The 25,517-nt window shown below is 42.5% G+C and overlaps 1 protein-coding gene across 2 annotated transcripts in view; it reads left to right on the forward strand.

The window, feature by feature from the left end:
• Positions 1-11,080: 11,080 nt before the first annotated feature.
• The window catches only part of shisal1b (shisa like 1b), a gene marked incomplete at its 3' end in the record, with an annotated part of 61,342 nt that continues 46,905 nt past the window's right edge, over positions 11,081-25,517 (forward strand). For both annotated transcript variants that reach the window (XM_080437190.1, XM_080437189.1), the window contains exon 1: positions 11,081-11,214. The remainder of the gene's footprint in view (positions 11,215-25,517) is intronic.

The following is a 25,517-nucleotide window of genomic DNA, read 5'->3' on the forward strand; positions in this document are numbered from 1 at the left end:
TACATGAGTTGGCTGCCATCAGTCAGGTTTCAGTTTTCACCTGATGCAGTGATGCAGTGGTGGAAAAAGTACTGACATTTTTTACTTAAAGTAATACAATGCAGGTCCACAAATAACGATTGTGACATTACCGTCACTGCAGGTCGTTCGTTTATTCCTGCGTTACCCAGAATTCCATTTGTTTTCACCGGAAGACGGAAGCGTTTCAAAAAGCGTTCTTTTAATTGTTTTATACTATCTGTGGCTCGTTTCTCTTGTCTTAGCCAGTGGAGCTTTAGTTACCGTGAGCTGTGTTTTCTTTTGCTGTTGTTTTTCGATCTTCAAATCCTACAATCTCTTAAAAACAGCGTGAGATTCCTTTTTGTTATTAGCGCGGTAGTTCCTGGCCAAACAGGAAACCGGTGCATTTCCGTTTTCCGGCCGGATGACGTAATTTTCACGGGAATGACTACCCTAGCCACCGTTTCAATAGAAAATAGTTTATAAAAGGCTTTCGGGGGTGAATTTCACCCCCGAAGAAATTCATGGAGTGGGTGTTGTGAAACATTTGCCACTCACAAAATATATACAATTTAACTTTAGTTTTGTTGAAAATGTTACCTAGTATTACTTTGAGTAAAAGTATCAATACCATAATGTAGAAGTGCTCTGTTACAAGTAAAAGGCCTGTGTTCAAAATGTTACTTGAGTAAAAGTACAAAAGTATTGGCATCAAAATATACTTAAAGTACCAAAAGTACTAAAATGTTTGAAAATAGCAGATCTACAAGCTCACAACGTGTCGCGATACGACGCGTTGTGAGCTTGTAGATCGGCTATTTTCAAATAACCTATGTATAAAATAGGGCTAAAGTGGTTAATGTGTGTTTTATAATATAATCATTTATATCTGCAAAGTAACTAGTAACTCAAGTTTTCAAATAATTGTAGTGGAGTAAAAGTATAATATTTGCCTCTGGGATGTAGTGGAGTATAAGTAAAAGTATTGAAAATGGGAAATACTCCAGTAAAGTAAACATTCCTCAAAAGTGCACTTAAGTACAGTACTTGAGTAAATGTACTTAGTTACTTTACACCGCAGTGGTTCTGAGTTTAATTGTGCGACTCATATCTATACTTATTTTTTGGTGCAGATTACACAAATGAGATAATGTGTTCATTTAATTTGTGAGCTTTTCTGGGCTTTGTACAGAGATTAAATTGTCTCTGTAGCTAATTGTTTTCTTTTCCCCCTCTACTTCCAATCAATGTGAAAATGTAGTTAGCTGGCTCCTGGTTGTAGCTGCAAAATCTAAGACTAACCTTTGAATGTAAAATAGTTCTGCTTTGTCTGCTATAGTGTTAAAGTAGCCTACTAAACTTTTTCTTATTATGAATATTGGTTGAATATGTTGCTACTTAAATTTATTTTCAATAAAAAGTTTCTACCGTCACTCAATCTCCACATTGTCTCCCTGACTTCCATCTTCTGCTCTTTGCCAACCCCTATATACGTACTTCAGTTGACAGGCATCCCCTTCGCTATGGTGTTCCACTTGGCCAACCCTCCTTTTGTCCCTCTACACCAAATCTACAAGCTCACAAGGTGATGGCTATTTCCCCTGAATTTTCACCAAATGTTTGTCTATTATGACATGCCAGTCTATAGACCAGAATGTTTGAATGGGTATTTAAAATAGCTATATGTCTAGTTTGTCAACCTGTGGATATTTATAACAAAATGATACATTTCTATTAGTCAATAATAACATCCAAACTGGAGTGTTGCAAGGAGACGCCCTCGCTCCCTTCCTTTTCATAATAGTACTGCATGGACTAGGGGAGCAAGAACTCGGCTTAACCATTACTCTCAGAACAGACCTGGACTATAGCCGATGACATCTGCCTGCCATCTATTTGATCAAGTAGAACAGGCACAGGAGCTCTTCACCTGAGTGAGTTAAGAGTGTGCCAAGGTTGGCCTCATGCTAAACGCAAAGAAAACCGAGGTCATAACCTTTAACATTCCCCAAGAGCATCCGTCCCTAACAACAGTATAGAAGGCACTGCTCTAAAGGGTCAACTCCACAGAGAAGGACGACACAAGCTGAGACACATATCAGGCACATCCATTTCCCATGCTATCTTGGAGGGTTGACATGGCAGCTGCTTTCAAGTGATGAAAGCGCTCGCATGGAGAGCTCTTAATGGCATGACCAGTGTGTGGAAATCCAACCTCCCCCGACACATCAAGAGTTTCTGTTCTTCTACCGTTAGTCCATGAGCCAGACAAGATTTCATTATCGAAAGAGTGGGCAAAACCATACCTATATTAAATTGTTCATAGGGTCAATATAAGTAAATAAATATATGATAACCTCTCCACAGGAGCAGCTTTTTCATGGTTATCACACATTTTGTTATTTTCCCCATACGTACATGACAGGTGAAAAGATGACAACATTAAAAAAATAGTTATCATAATAAAACTTCCCCAGTTGATTACTTACATGAAGACAATGATTTATCGTATTACAAGTTTTCTGAAATTGTATATTCAAATATGCAAATTGGGCATTAGGAAAGTATGCCCGAATTTGCATAACTTTCCAGAATCAACATTGGAACATTGGACAAAGCCAGAGTCAACATTCTTATTTAAATTTGTTAAGATGTTGGAGTCAAAGGTTTTTAACGAGGGAATATTAAAAATCGGGCTCAATTTTGGGGCTCTGGCTCATGGACTAAATGCTTAATTTGCATATTTAAATATACAATTTCATAAAACTTGTAATACGATAAATCATTGTCTTCATGTAAGTAATCAACTGGGGAAGTTTCATTATGATAGCTATTTTTTCACCTGTCATGTACGTATGGGGAAAATAACAAAATGTGTGATAAATATGAAAAAGCTGCTCCTGTGGAAAGGTTATCATATATTAATTTACTTATATTGACCCTATAAACAATTTAATATAGGTATGGTTTTGCCCACTCTTTTGATAATCATTGCTCAATTTTGGGGCTCTGGCTCGTGGACTAGTCCGTTCTCCTTTATGGCTGTGAGTGCCGGACACTGACGCATGGCCCTACACCAGTGCTACACCAGAATGCTACGTGTGGTGTTGAACATCAAACAGGACGAACACATTACCAACAAACGTTTGTACGGGGTGCTGCCACGAGTGTCAGAGAAGATAGCAGTCAGGAGGATGAGACTAAGTCAAATTCCAATACCCAAAATCTCGGCCATTGGCTCACTCACACTCGGTCACTCCAGCGTGGCGGTGTTAAAGTGAAATTGGTGACCTGCCGAAATATGTGACCATCTTGTGGACTTACAAACATAACTTACAAATGCGTGGCCTAAATACTTACAAATATGTGGCCTAAATAACGCTAGGTTGAACTCTGCTAATAAACAAACCGCAATGATTTACGTTCGGACACTGGCGTTATGTGATGTCTACACGATTGTCACATATTTAGGCAGGTCACTAATTTCACCGTAACACTGCCATGCTGGAGTGAGCGAGTGTGAGTGAGCGAGTGGCCGAGATTTGGGGTATTGGCAATTTTCAGTACTTGTACTTCTACTCCACTACATCTCAGAGGCAAATATTGTACTTTTACCACTACAATTATTTTAAAACTTGAGTTACTCGTTACTTTGTAGATTTTGATTATTATTACAAAACCACTTCAGACCTATATACTTCGGCCATTTGAAAATAGCCGATCTACAAGCTCACAACGCGTCACAAAGCGGCACGTTGTGAGCTTGTAGATCTGCTATTTTCAAAGGATTTTTATACACTTTATACATCTGAAAACTTGTGAATTGGGACCTTCTGCATAATGAGTACATTTACTTTTGGTACTTTAAGTACATTTTGATACCAATACTTTTGTACTTTCACTCAAGTACTTACTTGTAACGGAGTATTTCTACATTGCAGAATTGATACTTTTACTCCACCACTGCTGGAAACGCCGATGGAGGGCTCGTCTGTGGGCGACGTACAGAGAATATCAATATCATAAGTGTCCTGGTCTTCCAAGAAATAAGGTTAATGAATAATACTGCTCCAATGCGACGCTCCCGGCGTTATCTACCCAGAAATAAATGTTTGGTTGTGGTGATGTTTGGCTGTGGTCATGTGGTAATGCAAAGCCCTTGAGAGTTGCCTGACAAGCAGAATCACTTCACTGTCTCCTTCCATCCCATCATCACAAGGCTGCCGAGCATCAACAACACACCGTCCTGTCCGGTGATTCATAGCCAGGCTGCTGTCTCGCCAAAGAAAAAAGAGAGAAATCACTCAAATCCCCAAAACCCTCGAGCAACATCCTTCCCAGCTAAACTGAACCACTTGAACCCCAGCATGGATTCTGTGGGGAGCATTCGTCCAAAACAACCTGACAATCTAGGACGTATTTTGAGCTTGTAGATCGGCTGTTTTTGGTATCTGATATCAGATATCTGGTGTAGATGGAAAAAAGCGGTCCGAGTGCATTTGTAACTGAGGTCAGTTTTACTAATAATAGAGGGTTTGAGTGGTTAAGAGACCGACTTTGCAGAGAGGAAATAGCACATCACACAAACGCACGCACGCATGCACACAAACAGTCTCTTCAAAAAGTAGTTTGGACCACATCATGCTGGACTAAGCTGAAATGTCATTTTTTTTTTAAGACAGAGAGAGTCACATCTGTATCAAATACTCGGGTCTGTTTAACGGCGGGCCGTGTAAGCCGATCCTCTGCAGTTTGTGGACGCTCCTAAAAGGATTCAAAGCAATCTCCCAGAAGCTGGACTGAAGCTGGAAAGGTCACACTAGTATGAAATCCCTGTATCATCGCCATCTCTCAACCAGAGAGGCAGGAACATTTCAGACAAAATGGGAAAAGGAGCTTCAAGGGCAAAAATTACAGCTTGTTGTTAAAATAACCTTACATCAAATGACTGATGTAAACTTGAAGGTTTCCATGCATGGTTACAGCTCTCTGTTATTATGAATGAGCTACAGTCGCAAGGTGGACAGCGGAAAACCTCGTCTTGAATACATTTTCATGTCAAGGACCCCCAAATTGATATATATTTGGCCGCAGACCAATGCTGCATTTTTAGCAAATTTAGCTGGGGACCCCCTGAATTTTTTTTTTTACATTTTAACAACACGAATTTGGTTGGGGGTCCCTGGCTCAGAATATTTTCAGAAGCCAAAAAACATTAATTCGGGGGTCCTTGGCACGAATAATAATTATGTTTGAGAGCCACTGATCTAACCTGACTCCATTTCTTCAGCACATTTAAAACAGTTACATTTTTCACAAGAGTTGTACGGGGGAAGGTGTGTGATATTTACTATCCTGCAGCCATGGCTGAACAAACACACTGAGAAAACAAATGACAAGAACAAGCAAGAATTGCCTCATCGCTCCTCTGGGTGTCACAGAAATGAACTGTCCATAAGGTGGTGGAGCGGGTGGAGTTTGATGCCTGTTTTCAGGGTTGGATTTGCTGGAGGCAGATGGAGGGGGGGGGGGGTCCATGCCTCTGCTATGATATGACATCCCACCCCTCTGGTCATCTATTTTGATGGCCAGTGGGGATATGCTTTATCCCTGCTTCAGGTCAGACTGAATTGAATACCTGCATTTCCTCCCTCCTTCAAAACCACCATAAAAGAGCACCTGTCTGCAATTTGCAACTGGACCTAGACAAGTCTTCTAGCTTGAAACATACAATACACATGTGTGTGTGCGTGTATATATATATATATATATATATATATATATATATATATATATATATATATATATATATATATATATATATATATATATATATATATATAGTGTAAACATGTAAGCATGGAGGTCCAGGCACCCGAGGCTGCAATGCCAGCCTGACAGCGCGTCGCGGGTTCGAGTCCCGATCCTGACGACCTTTGCTGCGTGTCACTCCCCATCTCTCTCCCCATTTCCTGTCAGTCTACTGTCTATCTACTATAAATAAAGGCATAAAACCCCCCAAAAAAATTATCATTCCTTGCAATGCGTTGTGAGCTTGTAGATTGGCTTCGCCATTTGTTGTATACAAAATATATAGTGCTCAAAGGAGCACTTAAACCATTTTCAACCCATCTTCATTTTGTAATTGGTCCGTGCACTCATGCTCATTATAAGATTCATGGCATCATATTTATGTCCACTTGTTCTGTGTCTCTGGTACCGTAGGCTGTGGACAGTTCAGAAACCTACCTACCAATGATGTTATTGGTTTGGTCCCCCCCCCCCCCACACATACACACACACAGTGTGCAAGCGCAGTCTAGGATTACATAATAATTTATATGTAATCCTAGGCTGTGCCTGTCTTCTTGTTTGTGCGCGGCTTGAATTATAAATATTTATTGCTAACATGTGGCTTAAAGCAAAGCGATTCACTGAATTATTCAACAGTTGTTAGGCCTATTACTACTCACGACTCACTTTTTTAAAGGGCTGTTGACGTGTTTGACACAAAGAAAACCTTGGAGAAGTTTCTGAACGTTCAAAATATTGGCTACGAAATGTAGAAGAAGAACATTCCTCTTGCTTTGTAATATGACGCGCGCGCACGCGCACGCGCACGCGCACACGCACACGCACACGCACACACACACACACACCTTGAAGTCCAACAGGGCTGAAACACTAATTAATTAGGTTGATTATAAAACAATATTGATTAAAAAAAACATTATTGATTGCTTCTTAATCATTTAATTATACACACAGTACAGAGTGATGGAAGTACACATGGAAGCGTGTCTTTGGGTTTTACAAATATTGAACTCATGAAAAGTATTCACAAGAGCTTGTGACTAAATAATAACTACATTGGATTATTTTTTTTCTGAAAAGTAACAGAATTGGACATACAAGGCTTTCTTTCATCCGACAGCGACGATATGTCCCTGGCATAGAACCACTGAGGTCCTATGGCTCCTGTCCATTGTGTGTTTTCCTCCTGGCTGAGCAATCACACAGCTCTGTGCCCATGCACTGCCTCAGGAGACCCTGCAGGGCCAAAGCAAACAGCCTCAGGAGAGCCCGCAGCTCTGTGCCCATGAAACATGCCTCAGGAAACCCCGCAGCTCTGTCCCCATGCAACCAGCCTCAGGAGTCCCCACAGCTCTGTCCCATGAAACCTGCAGCAGGGGACCCATGGCCCATCCCGCCTGGGGCAAGACACCAAGGTTATTTTTCATTGTCTCCGCCAGGCCGAAAGGCATGGCGAGAGAGTATGTTTTCGCCCCTGTCCGTCCGTCCGTGTGTCCGTCCGTCCGTCCGTGTGTGTGTCCTGTCTGTGTGTTAGCACCAAATCTCTGGCACCGTTGGCCCGGTCGCTGCGAAACTGTGCACACACACTCCCTGGATGCCAATTCAGAACCTCTGCCTAAAATTTTTCACATGGGCCTGTTATAGCGCCACCAGGAGGCCGATTTGTGCAAAACCCATTTTATCCCATTACTCCTACAGTTTTTAACCAAACCTCATGCAAATCGGTACACAGTATCTCTATAGTCATGTGATCAACCCTGATCTGTCTGATTTCCCATATTCCATCCTCATTGGCTAAGGTTACCATCCAAAGTTTGCAGGATTGGTCCGTTTTGAACAAACTGCCTCAAATCATGAACGCAGCTTGCCATTTGCATAGAATTGCACACGCACATTCCCACTAGGCCGAGGAAGAAATGGCACTTAAAACTTTTCACATCAGCCTCATGGTGGCGCTATAACAGGCCGATTTGCATTTTTAACTATAACTGCACCGATCTGCGTGAAACTTTGCACGCCTACTCCCTAGAGGCCAAGGAAAAACATCTGCACTGCATTTTTCACATCTGATTTTTACAGCGCCACCAGGAGGCCGACTTATGTCAAATACATTTTTGGATATTAATCCTTCAGATTTTATCCAAACATCACACAAATCGGTACACAGTATCTCTATAGTCATGTGATCAAGACGCATCTGTCCGATATTTCATATTCCATCCTCATTGACTAAGGTTGACTTCCAAAGTTTGCAGGATTGGTCCGTTTTGAACAAAATGTCTGAAATCATGAACGCGGCGTGCGATTTCCGTGAAAATTTGCACGCATATTCCCACTAGTCCGAGGAAGAAATGCCACCCTTTTCACATTGGCCTATTATAGCGCCACCAGGAGGCCACAATAACTTACCTGACCTGGCGGAGACCTGTGCTCCGAGGAGCACTTTCTCTAGTTTGTTTTTATTTTATTCAGTTTTTAATTAGTTAGAGAACGACAGAACGTTTATTGTAATGTAATGTATGTAAATGTGTGTAATAAATGTAATTGTAATGTATTAGTCAGGGGCGAGATTCAACATGAAAACAAATCCAAATATAGCGGATGTACAAGCTGCGAAAATAGCGGATGTACAAGCTGCTATTTTCAGATGGGGATGCGAGCAATTACATATTAATTTGGGGGTCCTTGACATGAAAATGTTTGAGAACCACTGGTTTTAAACAACATTTAGGAAGCAAGCCCAAATAAGCAACTACAATTTAGAAACAAGCCCAAAAAAACCCACAACCCGTAATTACCAATATTTATAAGCGACTTTACAGAACAAAACAAGCCTATAATAAGCAGACCTGGCAACACTGCGTGCATGCTGGGAGCATCAACCCCGGTGCCAAGGCGACGCGAGCCCCCCGCCGCGCTCCATGAGAACGCCCTTTGTTGACTCGGTCAGCGGGCCTCCCGCACGCCAAGCGGAAGTACATTGTCAAGAAGCGCGAGTCGAGGCGGCACAGCCATATGGTCACATTCTTTGCCGCATCACCCGGGAAAGATCCACTAGCTGTCACTTGCGTGTGTGTGTGGGTGTTAGATAGACAGAGAGAAAGTGTGTGCTGGTGTGCGTGTGTCACGTGTGTGTGTGTGACATTTTTGACATTGCACTGCAGCATTATAAATAAGTAAGTCATCAGTTTGATGTCCCAGCCTCCCTGCCCCCGGTGATGTATGTGGCGTGAGTGTCATGAGTGACGGATTTGCACAGCGAACGTGCCACTTCCATTTGCACCAGGCCCAGTCCCCCTGAGGACGGATAATGTCTTCAGAAATCAGATTTCTAAAGATGCGTCTCTGGACATTCGGACACCGAAGACTGATTTATACCTCATTGTGCGAAAGTGTCACTGGGGAGAAATAGACGTTCTGAAAGCTGGATGCGCTGCATTGTGAGCCTTTAGAGCATTGTGAGCCTCGAAGCTGTGTACAATACATCTCAGGGGAGATTTAAAAAAGCCTTCAAAAGTAAAATTATTCAGCAGTACAGTTTTGAGTAAAACAGCTTTATTTTTTTCATCTTTTATCATATTTTAGGGTTTTTAATATTAAAATATATTTTTTCAAGTATTGTAAAGGATAGGCAAAGAATAAGCATTGTACTTCTACTTTTTTCGGTCATTGAGTTTGGATTTTGTGTGCGAGTTGACTTTGGGATACGTACATTTCTGATTTTTCTTTTGTGTTGTTTTTTGATTTGTTGTAAACAACGGCCGAAAATAAACCATTCATTCAGCCTGTAGATCTTCCATTTTCGGCAAGCAACATGTCGTACGACAAGAGTATAAATTAAGCACCACTCACGCCTATGTTGTTACGCCATTACCACAGCAACCAATGCAGATAGGTCAACGGTGTCTGTCAGTGTGGGCAGTCAGTCCTAAGGTTCATAATTTGAGAAACAAATCGGATTTGCCCGAATTCTTAACGAAGCCCTACTGTAGGAATGTGGTTCAAATATGATTTGCACAAAATCAGTTGTTGAACTCATGATGGTCTGTTTTTTTGTTATTCAAATTTGGTATTTGCATGGGCTGCCAGTCTGAAAACAGCCCAAGGCTGCAATGTTGCGTCAAGAGTCAGACATCCATACAGGTAGATTAGAGTCACGTCCGCCTGATTTAAACAGATGATGATGGGAGTCTCTGGGTGCCTTTTCATGCCCTAAGTAAACGAAAAGGTCATTCAAGTTCTTTATAGAGTCTGTGGACAGCAGTCATAAATAAATAAGATGAAAACTTCTATGGCTGGGATTACAGAATCTGTGTCTATTTGTATCTATTAGAGAAGTTTTATGCCCCACATTCCTGGTCAATGAACTAAACCCCCGGCCATGCAGGCAGATAGTATACTGGCCTGGAGGGAGTTGTAGACTAGATTAACTCTCACTGGGGATGCTAATAAATATAGAGGAGGGAAGAAAGAAGAAGAAAGAAATGGGGAGGCACAGAGAGAGAGAGAGAGAGAGAGAGAGAGAGAGAGAGAGAGAGAGAGAATGGGCTGAGAGGGGTTGAATTGGAATTTTCACTCATTAGGAAAGTTAAGCAGAAAAACGAAAAACAGGAAGTCCTTTCTCCGGAGGAGACAAAGTCTTGTTAGTGTAAACGCAACAGACCTTGTGGCTTCTGTTGAAGAGGAATGCGCAGACCTGCACACTCGCACACACACACACGTGCGCATGTGTGTGTGCACCGTACACACACACAGAGTTGCGCGCACACACACACACACACACACACACACAGTATGTGTGTGCGAGCGCATACACGCATGCACACACACGCACGCACATGCACACACACACACATGCACAAAGGAAGGAAAGAAGAATCACCCACTTCATATACACATGATTCCTACCCCTTCCCTCTCTCTTGTGTGCTCTCTCTCCCTTGTACTCTCTCTCTCTCTCTCTCTCTAGCTACTTAGTGGGTATCGCTTTTTCACTCCCTCCCTCCCTCCCTCCCTCCCTCTCACTCACTCCCTCCCTCACTCCATCTCTCTCTCTCTCTCCCTCCCTCCCTCACTCCATCTCTCTCTCTCTCTCTCTCTCTCTCCCTCCCTCACTCTCTCTCCCTCCATCTCTCTCTCTCTCTATCTCTCTCTCTCTCTCTCTCTCTCTCTCCCCCTCAGTCACAGAGCGCTGGGGGTTTGGACACAGTGCCAGGGACTTGTGGCAGAGTGCGTTGCGTCTCTTTTCTTTCTCGCTGGTGCAACTGTCTCCCTCATGAGCGCGACCTGTTCACCGGGTGGATGAGGGGGGAATATCTATTTATTTGCGTGGAGCTGCGATAACAAAGGAAGAGTAAAACGAGGAGCGACACATCCCTTTTGTCCAGGCTTGACAGCAAGGTTAGTGTTGAGAAGCTTTATTGCTCTTTTATCTCTAAAAACAAACACATGAGTCTTTTGTGTTCTACTGTTCTGTTCCCCCTCACTTTGTCATACATGCAACAAGGCATTTATTTGACTATACCAGACACTTGTTTGGTTTATCTCCTTTTTTTTGTTGTTAATTGGGACTTGGAATCCTCCCATTAGACAGGTTTCTGGATCATGGCCAAGTAATCCAATCTCTAAATTAAATAAAAAAGTCTTCTTCATCTGAAGAGACTTTTTATTTAATTTAGAGATTTAGAGATAAATATTATGTATAAGTACATGCTTAAGAAATGTGGATAATACATATTTGTTTTGTTTTATTGGACTGTATAATTATTGTGCATCAGAGGGGAAATTACTCTCTTGTGTCTTGCATGCTGAACGGGTGTGTGATGGGTTTTATTAGGTTTCCCTTCGGGGGCTCAGGCTGTCTGACATCATCAGCGGTGACTGTGTGTGAGATACATTCAGGTGGAGTCTCTCTCTTTCCTCCAGCAAGGTAGCCTACTGTACATAGCGCTGAGGGTGGTGCGCGGGAAAGGCGCGGGCGGTGCCGTGCGCACGGCGCGCGCTGTGCTCCCCCAGCGCGCTCTACAGTGTGCTCCCCCGGTGCCGTCTTTTACATGGGAGGCAATTAAGCCGGATTGGCAGCATACACCGGCGATGGTAACTTGGAGACAGGCGTGTGGGAGATGCACGGCGGCACATGAAAGAAAGGCTGGGGGGGGGGAGTCACATGAAAGCACCGTTCTCACAGAATAATTATTAGAATTCACACAGCTTTGTCTGTACGTGTGAGAGTTAAAATTGCCTTATGGGCTTCCCCTTGCCAGCTTTTGCTTGACTTTGTGCAAGACTGAACATTGACAGAGGCATTGTGCATGTGTGTGTGTGTGTGCGTGCGCGCGCGCGTGCGTGCGTGCGTGCGTGCGTGCGTGCGTACTTGTGAGCACACATACTAAACTGTGTGCATATATAATATGTAACCAGTAGCCTATGTGTACACGTGCTTGTGTGTGTGTAGGAGTGACGAGGCTTCCCTCCGGAATGGTTTGGAGGGAACGAGTCCATTAATGTTAATGCACATTAACACAGTAGTGAGTCTTCACGTATAATGACCACAAAGCATGGGCTTCAAACCAAACAGACATACTGTTTTGTTTTTTTACAATACCATTATAGCGTTCCGATTTTGTCGTTCCTAGATGAACAAGTGTGTAATTCACATAATGAACGGATCATCTCTTGTGTAATTTGTGTAATGAGGGGAGCGTCTATATGGTCCATGTGCATTTCCTATACCGCTGGCTGTCTTTAAAATACGAGACAAAGAGTTCCCCTGGGGACCAATGAAAGCCTGCTACAACTGCTCTCTGGTTTTCTACAACACATCTGACGTTACACGTTTCAGCACATGCTACAGCATGATGGCTGTGGCTTGGAAAAGCTCTTCATTCGGGGCCTCTGGGGTCCTGGTGGCACAGACCCCTGACATAGGGCCAAACGTGACTTGATGAACCGTGAAAGCTCTCATGAGAATCACGGTGGGGGGGCCAGTTTGATTAAGAATGTATTAAACAAGGAGACAGGGAGAGCTCGGCCGGAACGGAATGCATTATGTTTTCGTGTAAACACACGCGGAGGCACGCGTGGTGATCATTCTTGAAAATGTTCTGACACTTTTAATGCCATGCTCGGAGCCACACTTTTTTGACACCTTGGTGTTCCAGAAGGAAATATATTGCATAAGCGAAAGAGCGTTTCATTTATCTAACGATGAAGTATAGGCTTACCCACCAAAGAGTTTGTTTAGACAAAAGCCAAGCATGATCAGCCTTTAAAACGCGCCGTGATAAACATTGGGACTAGTACCGTGATATTTTATTTTAACCGTCTTCGTTTGGACTCCTTTGTTTAGTCTGTGCATCACGTGTGAATACACACACAGCCACTTTCTTGCCCTAATCACTGTCGCCATTGTGGAACTTCAAGGCCGTCAAGATCATGAGATTGTACTTGACGATTAATTGTCATACAAATAATTGTGATTTTTCTCATTGGACATTGGAACATGTAAACAAAAATCACATTTCTGTTTGCCTTTTAAACAAAAATTGCACTGGGCAGATAAGACAAATTACTTCAATATACAAAGAAAATGATTGACGATGACCGGTACCAATCATCATCCTATATTTCTACAAAGCTCTGTAGCTCTGTGCCTGCTGCGTGCGTCCCCAAAACTCTTCTGCCCGGTTCTCCTCAGTGGCTGGAGCTATTGATCTGCATTTGCACACAGCCATTGACCGTTGCCATGTGCTCTGAACACCGAAGTCCGTTTTTCGCTTTCCCCAAATGTCAGCTGTTTATTATTAGCATTTTTGTGTTCGCTGGCTCCCGGGTTGCCAAATCATGTGCGTGAAACAAGCGCCGGTGTTGCCACATCCGTGAAACAAGCGGACCATGACGCACTTTGGGTGCTCATTTCCCCCGACGGGTATGGTCTAGTAATGATAATATAATAATGTGCTATGATACGAAATAGGCTATATTTAATAATGTTATCCTTTCCGAAAGCATTAAAAAATGGCTACTGTATAGCAGATGGTAGATATGCAATTTCCGCTATTTTGAAAATATACAGTAGGAAAATTTTTCAACATGGAAACAATTATGACGATAATGCAACAATAATTGCGGTTATCTCAAACTATTGTGATTTGGACGATTATGTAATAACTGTGGCAGGCCCAGTGGAACTGCCTCATACTCAGGCAGTTCCACTGGGCCTGCCGCAGTTATAAGTAGGGCAGGGCTGACCATCATCAGTCATTTTGTCTTTAGGCAGGGCACTGTGGCCTGTGTCACCTTGTCAGGCACAAATAAACACATAGCCATCACAGCCATGGCGGCCCCATCAGCACGGTGTTGACATCCCCCCCAGTGGGAAGAGGCACTGACCGTGAGAGGGTGACAGCGTCTCTACACAACAAAGTGCACACTTTCAGGCCACACACACACACAAAGAAGCTCTGGGCCACATGCACAAACACCTACTACACACGTGTGCACGCCGCACATGTACGTGCACAGATACATTCACGCTCACAGGTTTGATCGGGCTTGTGTATGTACGTACGCAAAACGCTCAAGGAGAATCTCTCTCTCTCTCTCTCTCTCTCTCTCACGCACACACACACACACACACACAAGACGCAAATACTTGTGTATAATATATACAAGTATGTGTGTCTTCTTGTGTGTGCCCAGGCAAGCGTGCGATGCGCGCACGCACAGTCCGCAGACAGTGGTGGAAAAAGTACTCAATTTTTTTTACTTAAGTAAAAGTATCAATACTGCAATGTAGAAGTACTCTGTTACAAGTAAAACTCTGGAATTAAAGTAATTAAAGTTAAAAGTTAAAGCACAAAAGTATTGGAATCAAAATGTACTTAAGTACCAAAAGTAAAAGTACTCATTGTGCAGAATGTCCCATTTCAAATGTATAAAATGATTTTGAAAATAGCCGATCTACAAGCTCACAATGCGTCGCATTGCGACGCGGGCTAATGTATGTTTTGTAATAATAATCCAAATCTACAAAGTAACTAGTAACTAAAGGGTTCAAATAAATGTAGCGGTGTAAAAGTACAATATTTGGATCCGAGATGTAGTGGAGTAGAAGTAAAAGTATTGGAAATACTCCAGTAAAGTACAAATACCTCAACATTGTACTTAAGTAAATGTACTTAGTTACTTTCCACCACTGTCCGGAGACACACACACAATCACACAGACACCGTTCACACACCGTTCACACAGAGTACACACTTGATTGCATGCACGTACCGCCATACACACATGCAGAGGGTGGCACACACACACACATTTGATTGCATGCACGTACCGCCGTACACACATGCAGAGGATGGCACGCGCGCACACACACACACACACACACACACTCACCCCCACACACCAGAGGGGAGGTGGCGCAGCGAGCGAGCATCGTGACCAGCCACTTGGCAGGAGCTCTCAAGGTGGAAGTTTTGAGTGAGGTGCATTTCAAATGCGGAACAGATGATCAAACTGGTGGGTGTCGTAAATGCAGGAGTGTCTGACAGCACCAGATGTGGATGAGATCTGGCAGAGAGAGGCCCCTGCATCTCAAGGAGCAGCAAACTCACAGGAGTGGAACTGAGAAGATATAAGACATTTCATCATCTCAGGAACGTGTTTATTTATTTTGTGCCGCATAGGACTAGATGCAGTTCATTTCACAGGGTGTTTCACTTCATTTGGCCTGATGTCTATCTTTGGGGGGGAGGGGGGGTTCACACCGGCTTTTTCACAAGACGAGTTTAGTTGTTAAGCTGCGGAAAAGAGGATGATGTTTTCGATTGGAAATTAATAATCTTGTTCAGGTTCGGGAACTATGGACTCAACCACTTTGACCCTGGAGTAATAATAGGCAATAGGCTAGAATTTCACACGTATTTGATATTTGTTTCACAAATGTCCCAAAATTTCAAGTATCTGATCTACAAGCTCACAACATGTTGCATCGTCATGTTGCATTATGAAAAAAAAAATCTTATTCGTAATGATTTTGAAAATCTTTAAATAGCTTAAATGGTTAATGGTTACAGTATGCTAATAAGTATGCTAATAAGTTAATCGCCTAATAGGAGGAATTATATTTTGTTGAACCATCACAACAGTCCACAAAATTGGGTTGAGTCATGAGAAAAAATCTTTTGAAAATTATGTTCCCAGAGGGAAGTAGAAAAACTGCTTACATAAACAGCCTTACATCACTCACATAAAGTATTTGCTCTGTAATAATAATACATCATTACTATCAACTGAGGCTTTACTTATCAATGACCTCATTCCTGTATGTAATCCTAAATATTAAGCTATGAAAAAGTGCTGTATATAAGCAACCCGTTTAAATACAGTTTATGCTTATGTGGCATTGTCACACGTTTCTAAAGATACAGAGGTTGTCTTAAACTTGTGCACTAAAAATACTCATCGACAGGTTAATGCACAGATACTTCAATTACTTAATGTCAAACTGTTATTTTCAAATGTCCTGCTGGCAAATGAAGTCTCAAACAGAATAAATATTTGTTGCTTTACCAAACCAAACAAAATAAAGAGGCACAAACGGTCAAGTCAACAAATCCCAGAATCTTTGAGAATAAACAAATCATGCAGAAGAGACAGATTTACTGTAATACAGCACAAAGCGCTAGTAAGTAAGTGGCTTATTGTCGGTATAGGCCAAGAACGAGGGTGTCTATCCCCTTTTCAATGTGCTAAACCGCTATAGGAGATGGATTACTGCGGTGGAGCACAACACCTACCAGCTCCCAGTACGTTACCCAGGCTGTGCTACTCGTACGCTGAGTTGGCGGTGTCCGGGATTGCACCCAGAATCTTGTGGTACAAAAGGCGAGTGCTCTACCGACTTAGCTACCCGGCGACACGCAGTGTATAAATAAAAAAAGAAACAATGGTAGAAAAAGTACTCAAATGTTTTACTTAAGTAAAAGTATCGATAGTGCAATGTAGAAGTATTCTGTTACAAGTAAAAGTCCGGAATTCAAAATGTACTTGAGTAAAAGTGCGAAAGTTGGTATTGGTATGAAAAAAATAAAGTACCAAAAGTAAAAGTACTAAAATGGTTGAAAATAGCCGATCTACAAGCTCACATTGTGAGCTTGTAGATCAGCCATTTTCAAATAGCCTAGGTAGAAAATAGGTCTAAAGTGGTTAATGTATGTTTTATAAGGAAAGTAACTAGTAACTAGACGCGTCGCAATTCAGGGCAATTGCAAAGTGTGGTTGCGCCGACGCGATTCGCGGGTCGGTGCCGCCGGGACCCGAGTAATACGCTGGGAGGAATACCGTCGGAGGCTGCGGCAATTACATTGTCACGTCACTCCTGAGATCACTTGCTTTTCATTTTGAGAGGATTGATCCCCCAAAAATCATGTTTTTGCATAAAACGGTTACGTTTTGGGCATTTGTGGCGCCCTCTATGGGTCAAAGTGGAAATTATTCAAATTTGGGATTGACCGGACGTTTCGTTCGTGATTTGTAGAATTTTTGGTAAAACGGGCCCCTCCCACTAACTTTGGAAGCCATTTACGGACGAACGGTAAGGACTATCAAAATGCCGTTTGGATATGTTTATCGCATGGGCCCAGAGATCATGTGTACCGATTTTTGTTAAATTTGGACAAAATATATGGGAGGAGGAGCTAAAAGTGTGTTTTGAAGAAAATTCAAAATGGCGGAAAATCTATCCTGACGCAAATGGGCGTGGCCTATATGGGGAGATGCGTCATGACCCAAGGAATCTAGGGAAAAAGACATTTTGATTTTACGACCTACGGTTCAAGAGTTATAGGCCAAAACGTAAAGGGGGCTGTTATAGCGCCACCATGTGGCCGATTAGTGTAATTATTATATCAATAATTTCGGACTAAATTAGGAACCTCCCCTCCAAATCTGGTAACTCTAGCTCTTACGGTTTCTGAGAAAAAAATACTTGAATTTGAGTTTTTGCACTTTTCCATTAAAGTGGATGGGGAAATTTAATGCACTAATAAATCAATATCAATAAAACTATGCAACCAATCTCTTAGCCTTATACAAGCACACGATTCCCGGTGAGGCCGGTCATCTTGACATATGGCACTAAATTGGGAAAAATAAACTGTGGGAGGAGAGACGATCTAAACTATTGTTTATCTCCAGTATGAATAATAACTAGACGCGTCGCAATTATGGGAAATTGCAAAGTGTGGTTGCGCCGACGCCGGTCGCAGGTCGCCGCCGCCGGGACTTGAAGAATACGCTTGGAGGAATACCGTCGGAGGCCGCGCGACGTGCCATTCGAATTTGGTGCTGATTGGATCCTGCGTTCGTGATACATGGCGTTTTGATTATAAGAAATAGGCCCCTCCCACTAAATAAATAGGCCCCTCCCACAAATGTAGCAGGCCAATGACATCGTCCTGTAACTCCTCAGATCACCTGCTTTTCATTTTGAGAGGAGTGATCCCCCCAAAAATCATGTTTTTTCATCAAACGGTTACGTTTTGCGCAGTTGTGGCGCCCCCTATGGATCAAAGTGGAAATGCTTTTGGGGATTCGTTGAGTAAACCACCTTCGACATGTGATTCAAATGTGGGATCAATTGGACGTTTCGTTCGTGATTTTTGGCATTTTTGGTAAAACGGGCTCCTCCCACTAACTTTGGAAGCCAATTACGGACGAACGGTAAGGACTATCAAAATGCCGTTTGGATATCTTTATCGCATGGGTCCATAGATCACGTGTACCGATTTGTGTGAGATTTGGACAAAATTTGAAGGAAAAGGAGCAATAAGTGTGTTTTGAAGAAAATTCAAAATGGCGGAAAATATATCCTGACGCAAATGGGCGTGGCCTATATGGGGAGCTGCGTCATGACCCAAGGAATCTAGGGAAAAAGACATTTTGATTTTACGACCTACGGTTCAAGAGTTATAGGCCAAAAGGTAAAGTGGGCTGTTATAGCGCCACCATGTGGCCGACTGGTGTGATTTTTTTTTAAATAATTTTGCAATAAACTATTAACCTCCCCTCCAAGTCATGTAACTCTAGCCCTTATGGTTTCCGAGAAAAAAATACTTGAATGGGAGTTTTTGCAATTCCCATTAAAGTGGATGGGGAAATTTAATGCACTAATAAATCAATATCAAAAAATCTATCCAGACGCAAATGGGCGTGGCCTATATGGGGAGATGCGTCGTGACCCAAGGAATCCAGGTGAAAAGAAATTTTGATTTTACAACCTACGGTTCAAGAGTTATAGGCCAAAACGTAAAGGGGGCTGTTATAGCGCCACCATGTGGCCGATTAGTGTAATTATTTTTTCAATAATTTCGGACTAAATTATAAACCTCCCCTCCAAATCTGGTAACTCTAGCTCTTACGGTTTCTGAGAAAAAAATACTTGAATTTGAGTTTTTTCACTTTTCCATTAAAGCGGATGGGGAAATTTAATGCACTAATAAATCAATATCAATTAAACTATTCAACCAATCTCTTAGCAAAATACAAGCGCACGATTCCAGGTCAAGACGGTCATTTTGAGATATGGCACAACATTGGGGGATAAAAACTGTGGGAGGAGATGCGGTCTAAAGTATTGTTTATCTAGAAAGAAGAATAAAGTTCATCAAGTACTGTAGCCTGTTAGGGCAACCACACTAATAAAGCCGGAGGATTACTATAGTCTGGTTGCCCTGTTAGGGCAACCACACTAACTAAAGTTTTCAAATAATTGTAGTGGAGTAAAAGTAAAAGTATTGAAAATGGGAAATACTCCAGTAAAGTAAACATTCCTCAAAAGTGTACTTAAGTACAGTACTTACTTATTGTACATGCAGTCACACTAGTGCTCTGAGATGCATTGCTTTGTAACATGCAATGCACACAACTCAATATTGAACAAACCTAGTGTGTTCTACTGCAGTGGTTCTCAACCTTTTCAGGCCGTGACCCCCCAAAAATAATCATATTTGAACTGGGACCCCCCAAAATAATCATATTTGAACTGGGGACCCCCCAAAATAATCATATTTGAGCTGTAGACCCCAAAAATAACCAGTTGAGGCATTACATTTTGTTTGACTCGGTTCCACAGATAAGTATTGTGAAAATAGCCGATCTACAAGCTCACAATGCCTCGCAACGGCTATTTTCAAAATGTTTGCCTCTTTCTTATATTATTTGACAATTTGGCCAATGTTTGACCAGTTTTTATTGCATAATTTGTTGTTTTCTTTTTGAGGTATTAACACATTGATTGCCAAGAACGAGTTAACTCGTTTTTACTCGTTTTTAAAATCCATCACTTGATTGCCAAGATCGAGTTAACTCGTTTTTAAGGGGGAAAAAAAAAAAAAAATATATATATATATATATATATATATCTTTTAAATTTTTTAATTTGACCCAAAGACCAAGAAGATATGATTTTTCGAAGATCTAGACTCCTATCCACTTCCTTGTTAACTTAAAAATTCTGTATCTCAGCTCCTGGGTACTCAATGTAAAAACCCTGGCATGAAACTGCAAAAAATCTGAAATAATTCTGGCAGTCAATGTTAGTTAAAAAGGTCTTAAAAGGTCCTTAAATTGTCACTTCACTGTCATCTGCAGGGGACCCCCCTAAAATGATGTGGGGACCCCCCTGGGGATACAGACCCACAGGTTGAGAACCACTGTTCTACTGTACCGCAGTATTCTCTGGTCTGTTCTCTGCTGGGTGGGATCTGGTCTGTTCTCTACTGGGTGGGTTCTGGTCTGTTCTCTACAGGGTGGGTTCTGGTCTGGGTTCTCTACTGGGTGGGTTCTGGTCTGTTCTCTACTGGGTGGGTTCTGGTCTGGGTTCTCTACTGGGTGGGTTCTGGTCCGTTCTCTACTGGGTGGGTTCTGGTCTGTTCTCTACAGGGTGGGTTCTGGTCTGGGTTCTCTACTGGGTGGGTTCTGGTCTGTTCTCTACTGGGTGGGTTCTGGTCTGGGTTCTCTACTGGGTGGGTTCTGGTCCGTTCTCTACTGGGTGGGTTCTGGTCTGTTCTCTACTGGGTGGGTTCTGGTCTGTTCTCTACTGGGTGGGTTCTGGTCCGTTCTCTACAGGGTGGGTTCTGGTCCGTTCTCTACTGGGTGGGTTCTGGTCCGTTCTCTACTGGGTGGGTTCTGGTCTGTTCTCTACTGGGTGGGTTCTGGTCCGTTCTCTACTGGGTGGGTTCTGGTCTGTTCTCTACTGGGTGGGTTCTGGTCCGTTCTCTACAGGGTGGGTTCTGGTCTGTTCTCTACTGGGTGGGTTCTGGTCCGTTCTCTACAGGGTGGGTTCTGGTCTGTTCTCTACTGGGTGGGTTCTGGTCTGTTCTCTACTGGGTGGGTTCTGGTCTGTTCTCTACTGGGTGGGTTCTGGTCCGTTCTCTACTGGGTGGGTTCTGGTCTGTTCTCTATGCTGGGTGGGTTCTGGTCTGTTCTCTATGCTGGGTGGGTTCTGGTCTGTTCTCTATGCTGGGTGGGTTCTGGTCTGTTCTCTATGCTGGGTGGGTTCTGGTCTGTTCTCTATGCTGGGTGGGTTCTGGTCTGTTCTCTATGCTGGGTGGGTTCTGGTCTGTTCTCTATGCTGGGTGGGTTCTGGTCTGTTCTCTACTGGGTGGGTTCTGGTCTGTTCTCTACTGGGTGGGTTCTGGTCTGTTCTCTACTGGGTGGGTTCTGGTCCGTTCTCTACTGGGTGGGTTCTGGTCTGTTCTCTATGCTGGGTGGGTTCTGGTCTGTTCTCTAAGCTGGGTGGGTTCTGGTCTGTTCTCTATGCTGGGTGGGTTCTGGTCTGTTCTCTATGCTGGGTGGGTTCTGGTCTGTTCTCTATGCTGGGTGGGTTCTGGTCTGTTCTCTATGCTGGGTGGGTTCTGGTCTGTTCTCTATACTGGGTGGGTTCTGGTCTGTTCTCTATACTGGGTGGGTTCTGGTCTGTTCTCTATGCTGGGTGGGTTCTGGTCTGTTCTCTATGGTGGGTGGGTTCTGGTCTGTTCTCTATGCTGGGTGGGCTCCCAACGTGTGTTCATTCCATGCATGTGCATGCACCCATGTGTCTTTATTTCCACATGCATATCGCCACTGTCTCCGGGCAGAAACCTATGTCTAAAACCGTTACTTTCCAGGAAATACTGTAGAAAATAGTTATACTTACGGTATGTTCCAATGGGATCATGTAGTTATTACAGTATTTAGTCACGAGTTCTTGTTAATACTGTTTATGTTCACATCCCGTTTGTATGCGAGAGCTGGCGAAAACTTCTGGGAACTCAGATTAGTGTTCACGGGTTAAATATTTATAAAACTCACAGACAGAATTAACTACTTTCAAGCTGGAGTGCCTATTTGACATCAATATGCAAGCTATTCAATAGCTTTCAAAAAGTAGCAAAAATATCTTGATCAACAAGCTCACAACATGTTGTGATGCAAGTGTGTTTATCAGCAACTTTGGCTACTTTTGCACATTTGACGAAGTATTAATTCATGAAAAAACATAAAAAGATGAAATATGGAGATACCAGTTTTCGGGCCCGACAGCGACAATATCAGAAAGACAAAGAGAGAGAGAGTAGTTGTGTATGTGTGAGTGATCATGCACATGCAGGACAGAGAAAATTAAATATGTCTATGAGAAGGGAAGTCTGTGTGACTGCACGTAGTGTACAAATATCCATGCATGCTTACAGTATGTATCTGCAGTATGTGTGACCAGTCATCCGTGTACTGTGCATGCATGTGTGTACATAATATGGATTATGCATATGGTGCCTATAGAGAAACATCCAGAGCGTTCATTTGGGCTTGGCCATGTATAAATATTTGATGTCGTAATATGAGAACACATTGTTCATACCGTCTGGGATTTGGGGTATTATGGTAATACCTTGTCTTTTCCTGGTTTTTAAAGTTATGTAACGTGCTTATGAACAATAAGGCCATCACACGCATAGCACTTACAATAACAAATGACACCGATCATCCCCTGTATCGCTACTTCAAACTCATGCCATCTGGGCGAAGATACAGAGCCTTGAAGTGGGAAAAGGTTCGTTTTAGCAGGAGTTTTGTCCCCTCAGCCATAGCGGCATTAAACAAACTGCCCCGTTGATAGGAAAAGGATAGGGGAGGGGGGGGGGGGAGAGAGAGAGTGGGATTAAGTGACTATGACATCAAAGTCAAGGGGCCAATCCCAGATTACTTTTCAGCCTAATTATAAAAATAAAAAAACAGACCACAGAAAATCCACTGAATGTTCAAAGTTACGTTTTTTGGGGTGTAATTGAGGTCATAACCCCCCCCCCCCCCCCAAAAAAAAAGTGAAAATGAATGTCATAGAACCTTTAAAATAAGTGTTAAATAGCGCTATTCTGATATAGTCTTTCATGTCTCATACAGTTAATTCATACAGGAAGAACAAACAAGTGAAATTGCAAGTGAATACACAAAGAAATGAGCAGACAAAATTGGAACTGGAACAACTGAAGCTGATAAATGGGTACTCTCTCCTGATTGGATTAAATTGGCAACACACCTGAAAATGTTTTCTGAGCTGGAGAGACGGGAAGACCCTTGTTTACTGAACAAACACTCTGTGATTACCATCAGAATATAGAGCTTTAACATTTTAACAATAAACATTTCATTTAAAAGAAAATACTACTTACCCTACCTTTAATTGAAGTCATTACAGTATAAAATGGGCCGTACTGTTAATTTATCCATTTATAAATCAGAGTTGAAAACCTTGCAGGCTTATGCAAAGGTTAAAAGGTTTAAATAGTGTGGGGAAATGTGGCTGTGTAAGGGTTTGTTCTGTGTGAGAGTCATGGTTTCATCAGTCACCGGTTGCCCGGGCGTCCTCCTTGATGAGGACGTCATCGGTGTGTGTCTGGTGCCAGCTCCCCCTCTGTATCCAATTCCACTGAACAGATGATCATCTAGGGGGCGGGGGGGCATGCTGAGAGACACCCTGCACACACGCACACACACACACACACACTTTCTCTATGTCTTGCTTTCTCTTCACCCGTTCATTCTCCCTCTTAAACTCATCACTAGCCCTAACCTCCTGCCTCTCTATCTTCATCACTAGCACTCCCTCTCTCTCTCTCTGCCACCCTGGTATGGATTTCAGTGTTGTAACTATTAGATGCAGCCTCTGTTTCTGTCTCTCTCTCTGTCTCTGATTCTCTGCCACCCTGGTATGGGTTTCAGTGTAGTAACTATTAGATGCCACAGGCAGTAGGCATTCAGCCAGTGTCCATTACACTGTCAGAACGAGGAACCAGCAACAGGAGAAGAAACTCAATGCATCATCATGTCCTCTCTCTCTCTGTCTCTCTCTTTCTGTCTCTCGCTGTCTCTCTCTGTCTCTCTCTCTCCGTCTCTCTCTCTCTCCCTCTCTCCCTAAGCCACAGAGACAGAATAAATACAAACAGAGCAGCGCCTTTCTTTCCAGAGTACAGTATGTGAGGCCGAGGCGTTTATTTGCACCCTCCTCTTCAGCGTAGTGTGTGGCGCCGCTCTTTCTACAACGCTGAAGCGTGTTGGTGGGTGGGTAGTGTTGGGGGGGGGGGGGGGGGGGCATCAAACAGGAGGGCTGATCTCTTTTTGTTCAGCTTGGTGAGATGAGAGGCACAAGGAATATTCAAATCAACGATATGCTGTTGAATTTTAGATACACGTCCTCCATCCCACGAGGGGTATTCTGAATCTTAAATTAATGCAGTGCTTGCTTCGACAGTGTGTGTATATACCAACTTAAATGAGGCGAGAAATTGTGTTGGTTCAATGTGGCCTGAGGTGTTAGTAGTTTGAAGTGCTGATTTCAATAGAGGGGATCAACAGTAGTACAGAAGTACATTTCCAATTAATCTACTCTGTAGACGTTTCAGAAATTCCTTATAAAAAGCCCTTTATATAAGACTGGTTCCACGGTAACCAACAACAAGATGAATCATTAAAGGTAGGGGTAAGTGATTTTCTTTGGTTAAAATAAGTGTTAAATAGCTCTATATAGTGAATAAGAAAGAGGTTGCGCATCAACAATGGGTTTTCTCAGTGGAGTGCTAGACCCAAAATCCAGTATACATATCAAAAATAGGAATTGAAAAGGTACCCCAAAAGGTAGCACAAACGAACGCTTGTAAAGCGTTCGTTTATTGGTGTGAGCCAATAAAAATTGGACATGTGAGTACTTTGTCCTCCATTGATTTGATTTGATTTTTTTCAATTCCAATTTTGAAGCTCTATATAGTATTCAGTGCTATAGAGTGTTTGTTCAGTAACAGGAGTCTCCATGTAGCCCTTTACTATTTGCACAGAAAATACATTTTCAGGTTGGGATACCAATTTTATCCAATCAGGATAGAGAACTGGAGACAGGATACAGATTAAACAAGTGAAATTGGAAGTGATGACACGAATAAATGAGCAGACAAAATGGAACTGGAACACCATAAAAATGAAAAATGACATTTCTGTTCATTGAAGAGCTGGAGAGATGGGGAGACTCCTGTGACTGAACAAACACTCTATAGCAATGATTACAATCAGAAAACAGTGCTTTAACCTTTTAACAAAAAACTTTGTCTTTTAACCAAACAATATCACTTAACCTACCTTTAAACATTAAACAATTTGATTTGAGGGTT

The sequence above is a fragment of the Gymnoscopelus braueri genome, assembly GCF_963280865.1.
Source record: "Gymnoscopelus braueri genome assembly, chromosome: 9".
Taxonomy (NCBI): Eukaryota; Metazoa; Chordata; class Actinopteri; order Myctophiformes; family Myctophidae; genus Gymnoscopelus; species Gymnoscopelus braueri.